Here is a 7,007-nt window from a genome sequence, read left to right as displayed (position 1 = left end):
TTTTTCTCTGGTGAGGCCTTGGGAGTCTTACCGTGTCTTTCTTGTTCGCTCCTCATCTCTTATCGTCTTGGTTTATTGTCCTTGGTCTGTTTGGGGGTTTTCTTTTCTTTTCTGGTTAGGTTTCTTCTTCTTGTTTGGGATCTTCTGTGTCGGTCTACGCTTCGCAGGAATGTTCAGAGGTGGTTGGACAAAAGTGGTTTACAACAAAAGGTTTTCTCCGAAATGGGATGTGTATCCGTTCGGTGGTCGCAATAGGAATCTCGCGGAGAGGAATGGTGAGGTGTGTTCGATGTTCGTTTCGGAGTTCCCTGGCGAGACGACGGCCAAGGATCTATTTGAACTATTTGGGTGCCATGCTAGTGTGGTTGAAGTGGCGATTTCACCGAGGAGGAATTCATTTGGGAAAAGGTTTGGGTTCGGGCGATTCGTGGAGGTTAGCGATGGGAGGTTACTGGCTGTGCGCTTGGATAACATCTTGATTGCAGGTAAGAAATTACATGTTAAATTACCGAGATTTGAGCGGAGACAACTCGGGGGCTTTGGGAGGTACGGTGGTTCTGTTAGGGGTTTTCAGGGAATGTCCAAGGTGGGGAACTTGGAGGGGATCAAGAAAGATTCTAGGTACCAGGCCTTCAGGAACAAACAATCCTTCGCAGAGGTGGTTGGCAAGGTCCCTGGGACTAGCGGCTCGAAAGAGGAAGATAACATCTCTTTGCAGTTTAATTCGTCCGATGTAATGTGAGGAAGATTGGCTAAGGCGTATGTTGGGAAGGTTTGCATTCCGAGTACGGCTCATAGTATTCAAACACACTTTGAAATGGAGGGAGTGTTCTCTGTCAGAGTTTCTCCTTTGGGAAGAAACTCATGTCTGTTAGAGGAGCTAGAGGAAGGTTTCTTAGAGGATTTACTAAAAGGAGGTGAGGATTGGTGGAAGGGATGGTTCTCGGAGATCAAGAAATGGGAAGCAGCTGCGGTGAAACAGGACAGGGATGTGTGGATAAGGTTTTATGGCATTCCGGTACACGCGTGGTGTTCCGATTTCTTCATCGCATTGGCAGAAATCCGGGGAAGGTTTGTTTGCACAGATGAAGCTACTGCAAAAGGAAACGAGTTTGAGGTAGCGAGAGTAATGGTTAACTTGCCCATCGAGTGGAATGTTCAGATTTCTGAACAAAGTTAAGGTGGCTTCGACGACGGAGTCTAGTCAATTTGAATCGGAGGAAGATTGTTGGGCGGACGGAGGTGAAGACGGGGACTGTAGCGTGTCTGACAGCATTGAACAGTTTACCGATAGGCTGTCCGCGGAGGTCTTAGGTATCTCTGCAGAAGAAAAGGGAAGAGATCTAGGTGCTGGTGGAGTTAGCGATAATGTTGACGCGAAATCCTTGGTGGTGAAAGAAGCTGGCAGTTGCGAAATCTTTTCTAAGTGCAGGGGGATTCTTGATTCTGCAGTTAATAGTCTCAATGGAAATTCTGGATTTGTTTCCACAGAACCTGTGCTGTCTTTGAGGAAGGAACGGGCGGATGATGCGGATTTGGTTGAATGCAGGGACGGGGCGGAGGTGATGTTGTTGGGAGCAGGAGGAATGAAGTGTTTTACAAACTGTTCCACAGACCATAAAGTTGCTGATTGTGATTCGGTGCAGGTTGTTGAAGACAGTGTGAATTATGGTGAGATGGGAACCGGCAGCAATCCTGTTTGTGCTGCGGCTGGACATAGGGGGCTAAGTCACATGTTGGATTCCAAAAGGGAGGTGACGGGTGACTCTGTTTCTTCCAGAATGGTTTGTTCTTTAGGATGTGAGGGAGTTAAAACAGTTAGGAAGAAGGTGAAATACAAGTCCCTTAGCGAAGTAGGGGTCGGCTCAGTTAGGGGCTGTTTTGGGGAAGGTAAACAACAACTCAAAACAGGCAGGCACTGTGGAGGTAAGGCAAAAGGAGTGGTTGCGGTTCAGAAATGCAAAGGTATAGAAGGAGAGAGTATCGGAGAGGCTTCGGTGAGTTACGGGAAACAAAAGGAGGAGTCGGACATTTGTAGGAATAATGGAAGACAATGGGAATTCCTTAAAAAGGACGTTGGGGAAAGGTTATGGGAGGCTATTGTAGCGTTGGGGGTTGTTGATGAGAAAGGGCGGAGTAATTTAGTGAATAGAATCGAAAATTTGGAGAAGAGTAAGGAGGTGTCAAAGGAAGGAAGGAAGGAGAACAACAATGTGGAACAATGATCGTCGGTTCATTGAACATTAGAGGGGGAGCAAATGCGCTCAAAAGAAGGAGGATTAGAACTTTGAATAATAAAGGAAATGCGGACATCTTTTTTATGCAAGAAACGAAGATCACCAACATGAATGAGGGGTATGCTCATAGCTTTTGGAGAAATCCGGAGATTGATTTTTCATTTTCCAATGCGGTGGGAAGATCGGGCGGTTTGATCACATTGTGGAAGAAGAATATGATGGAGGTCATTCTTAGTTTTAAAGGGGAAGGGTACTTGGGGATTAAAGTGAGTTGGAAAGAAGACTTCTACTATGTTGTGAACGTTTACTCTTCTTGTGACTTTCAAAAGAAGAAGGCTCTTTAGGACAAATTATTAGATTTGAAAAAGATTTATAATGATGGGGAATGGATCATTGGTGGAGATTTCAACGCGGTTAAGAATGGTAGGGAAAGAAGAGGGAGAGTAGGGGGTGAGTAAGAAGGAGGCGGATTGTTTTGGGGATTTTATTCTAAAGAGTGATTTGATTGACATTCCTTACAAAGGGAAGAAGTATACGTGGTTCGGTGGAGATGGTAAAGCGATGAGTAGGATAGACCGTTTCTTACTTTCTAGCGTGGTTGTGAATCGGTGGGACATCATCGGCCAATTGGTTGGAGATAGGGATATTTCGGACCATTGCCCAATTTGGGTGAAATTCGAAAATCATAATTGGGGGCCTAAACCATTCAAATTCAACAACGAATGGTTTTCTTTCGATTCTTTCATGCCTTTTGTGGAGAAGGAGTGGAAATCATTGAAGGTGGAAGGAAGAGGAGATTTTGTGTTGAAAGAGAAACTAAGACTTCTAAAAGAAAAGCTCAAAAGTGGAATAAGGAGGTTTTTGGCAAAATTGACTTGGATATAGAGGAAGGAGTGAAAGGGATCAACCTTGCCGATGAGAGGTTAGTGTCACTCTCTAATTCTTGGTCTTTAAACTCTTTAGAGGAGAATGTGGAGATTAGAAAAGTGGCGACTAGCACTTTTTGGAGGAATTTAAGAATTAAAGAAAATATGCTTCTTCAAAAGTCTAGTTTGAAGTGGCTCCAAGAGGGAGATTCCAATAGTGGTTTTTTTCATAAAGTGATGAAATTTAGAAGAAGACATAATCATATTGGTCCTATTATTTCTTCGGGAGGTTTAGTGGAGTCGGTGGAGGATGTTAGGGAGGAGGTTTTTAAGCATTTTGAGAATAAGTTCATTGAAACGGAGGAGATTAGACCGGTGCTAGAGGGTGTCTCATTTAATTCCATTAGTAGGGAGGAGGCTTTGGATATTGAGAGACCGTTTCTTGAAAGTGAGATTAAGGAGGCGGTTTGGGAGTGTGGGGATGCGAAGAGCCCGGGTCCGGACGGGTATTCCTTCCTTTGCATTAAAAAGTGTTGGAGTTTTATTAAAGAAGACTTCATTAATTTCTTTCGTCACTTTTTCCAAGGTAGACTTCTTTCCAAGGCGATCACTTCTTCTTTTTTAGCTCTCATCCCGAAGGCGAATAATCCCATTGGTTTAGATGATTATAGGCCCATTTGTCTTGTGGGTTGTTTGTACAAAGCGGTGGCGAAACTTTTGGCGGGGAGATTAAAGGGGGTGCTTCATTCAATTGTTTCTCCGTGTCAAACCGCTTTCGTTCCCGGTAGGCATTTATTGGATGGAGTTATGGTGGCTAATGAGGTGGTGGATTTTGCGAGGAAGGAAGGAAAAGAATGCATTTTGTTTAAAGTGGATTTTGAAAAAGCTTACGACAAGGTAAGTTGGAACTTTTTGAGATTTATGTTAAAAAAGATGGGGTTTGGTAACAAATGGATGAGATGGATGGAATTACTAGTTTTTAATAGTAACATGTCCGTGTTAGTTAATGGTTGTCCCACGAAGGAATTTGAGGTGACGAGAGGCCTTAGACAAGGAGATCCTCTCTCTCCCTTTCTTTTTGTTCTTGTGACGGAGGGCTTATCGGGGCTTGTCAAAAAATCTATTGAGATGAGAGATTTTCAACAATTCAATGTTAATGGAACTTGCCCGGTGGATATTCTCCAATTTGCGGACGACACTTTAATTGTTGGAGATAGCAATTGGAAACATGTTTGGGCTTTGAGAGCGGTTCTTCGGGCTTTCGAGTTGGTGTCGGGTCTTGGGATTAATTACCATAAAAGTAAGTTGATTGGTATTAATTCCAATTCGCACTTTTTGGAAGTGGTTTCCCATTTCTTTTCATGTAAATTGGAAGATAGCAATTTTTACTTTCTTGGAATTCCTATTGGCTTCAATCCGAGGAAAGAAGCTACTTGGACTCCTCTTTTGTCTAAGATAAAGAATCGCTTGGAAGGGTGGACTAACCGGTATCTTAATTTGGGAGGTAGGATAACTCTTCTAAAATTCGTTCTTAGTTCTTTGGTCATTTTCACCTTGTCTTTTTATAAAATTCCGAAAAAGGTGGCCAAGAAAATTACTAGTATTCAAAGCAAATTCCTTTGGGGAGGAGTAAAGGAAATAAGGAAAATCCATTGGGTTAAGTGGGAGGATGTCACTTTACCTTTGCATAGGGGGGGGGGGTTAGGAGTAAAGGATATTGTCAAGTTTAATGCGGCACTTCTTAACAAATGGAGATGGAAGATAATTCAAAGGCATGAATCGTTGTGGATTAAAGTGTTGAATGCTCGTTATGGAGATGTTACTTCCAAGATGTTTGAGGATGGCGGAGCAAAGAGATTTTTCCCTAATAGTTCTTTTTGGTGGAAGGACAATGTTAACATTATTTCTTCTTTTCCTCTTGATCCTATTGTCACTTTTTGTAGGTTCTCCGTTCATAATGGTTTCGCCACCCCTTTTTGGGAGGCAAGATGGTTACATGATCGTTCGTTGAAAGATATGTTTCCGGAAATATATGACATCTCGAGATTAAAGTTTGTTTCGGTGGCGGCTATGGGTGGTTGGTCGGATGGAGGGTGGAAATGGGGCAATTTCGGGGTGTCCGAAGGTGATGCGGTTGACATGGGAGTGGAGGAAGAGTTTGCGGTTTTCAAAGGTATGTTGGAGGAGTTTAGAGGTTGGATGGAAGGCAAGGACTCCGTGGAGTGGAATGCACCCGAGGAGGCGGATTTTACGATAGCCTCTTGTTACAATTTTTATAATAATATTCGTATTCCTTTTGGCCCTTCAAATAGGTACGACGGAGCTTTTGAGTTGCTATGGAAATTGGATGTTCTGTTTAAAATTAAAGCGTTTGGATGGAGATTATTTCTCAATAGGCTACCGGTGAAAGACTTATTGGAGATTCGAGGTATTCATTTTCCTTTGGAAGAATCAAAATGCTTATTTTGTGATAATTGTTTGGAAGATAGTAATCATTTATTTTTTAGTTGCTTGGTGGTGAAAATTATTTGGAATGAGATAGCTAGGTGGGTTGGTAAAGGGGACACGGTTGTTGAAGAATGCTTATCGAGTTTTTTTGATTGGCACTATTTTTTTGTAAGTAAAAGGTGAAAGATAGGAAGTTGGGTGTGGTTTGGTTAGCGACCACTTGGATTATATGGTTGGTTAGGAATGGTGGTTGTTTTCGGAAGGAAGCTTGGAATGTAAATAACACCGTTTGGAACATCAAGCACGTGGTGTGGAGGTGGTCTTTTTGTGGGAAAATTACACATCCCAATTATTCTTTCTACGAGTTTAGCAAGGATCCTTTGCTCTTTTTGTCGTAGTTGTAATTGATGTGTAATCTTCGCTTTTTGTCGATTTATACCGTCCTTGTGTAAACAGGTTGGAGAACCCTTAGTTCTCCCTTATCAATATATCTTGCTTACCCAAAAAAAAAAAAAAAACAAATGAAATCAAATGCTAATGATGTTGCCAAGGCTGTATTTAAACAAAAAGCAATAAGTACAAAACATTTGATGAAAGTAAAGGCCTGATTTTCATGAACCTTCATAAAGAATATAATAGGATTAAATAAAAGATGTCTGAGTGCATACAAATATAAAAGGTTGTCCAAAAATATTCATATATACTATAAAATAAAAGATTTATAAATGCTCGTTTTCTATATTATGAGACATGTTTGTTTTCTAGAGACAAAATATACCATAAACTCTTGGCCTTTTATTTTATCATTTTGAAGTTGTAAAACTATTAGGTACATTTAAAAATTCTAAAGGTTGAGTTATTATTAAGAATCTCAAAAAAAGACGCTAGGAGTTTGAAATGTTTTTGCGGTACTTCTGCAAATGGTTGAAAATATATGTTAAAAGACCTAGTTATGTAACACTCTAATTTTCCCCGCATAATTTAAGGACTAAATTGTTAAATAAACACTTAAACACATGAGGTGTCACACTTACAAACAAACACATGCTCATCTGTAAGACATAAGATTTTAAAACTAAAATAGTTAACACCTGACCTGACCTATCATCGTATGTTCACCTTCGCTTAGGATAACATCGCAGTGGATAAAAATGTAATATAAACTCATATATGTCTCAAATCAATTACTTCAATAAACTGAACTTCAATAAACTGAACGACAAATAAGATAAAGCCTCTACAAAATAAAAAAGCATTAAATATCGAGAGAATAATATCCAACTCTATAAATAACATCAACAAACGAAAATATAAACGAAATCGGCTCTAAGAGAAACCGGAACGAGAACGAGAATGGTTTCAAAACAAGAAGAAGAGTAATTTTGGCTTTAAGAGAAATTGATTTCGATTCTTGACTTCAAAACATGAATAGATGGATTTCAGAGAAATCGATTTT

The sequence above is a fragment of the Vicia villosa genome, unplaced genomic scaffold (assembly GCF_029867415.1).
Source record: "Vicia villosa cultivar HV-30 ecotype Madison, WI unplaced genomic scaffold, Vvil1.0 ctg.000133F_1_1, whole genome shotgun sequence".
In the NCBI taxonomy this organism is placed as follows: Eukaryota; Viridiplantae; Streptophyta; class Magnoliopsida; order Fabales; family Fabaceae; genus Vicia; species Vicia villosa.
The sequence above is the reverse complement of the archived record's forward strand: the minus strand, read 5'-3'. Positions refer to the sequence as shown.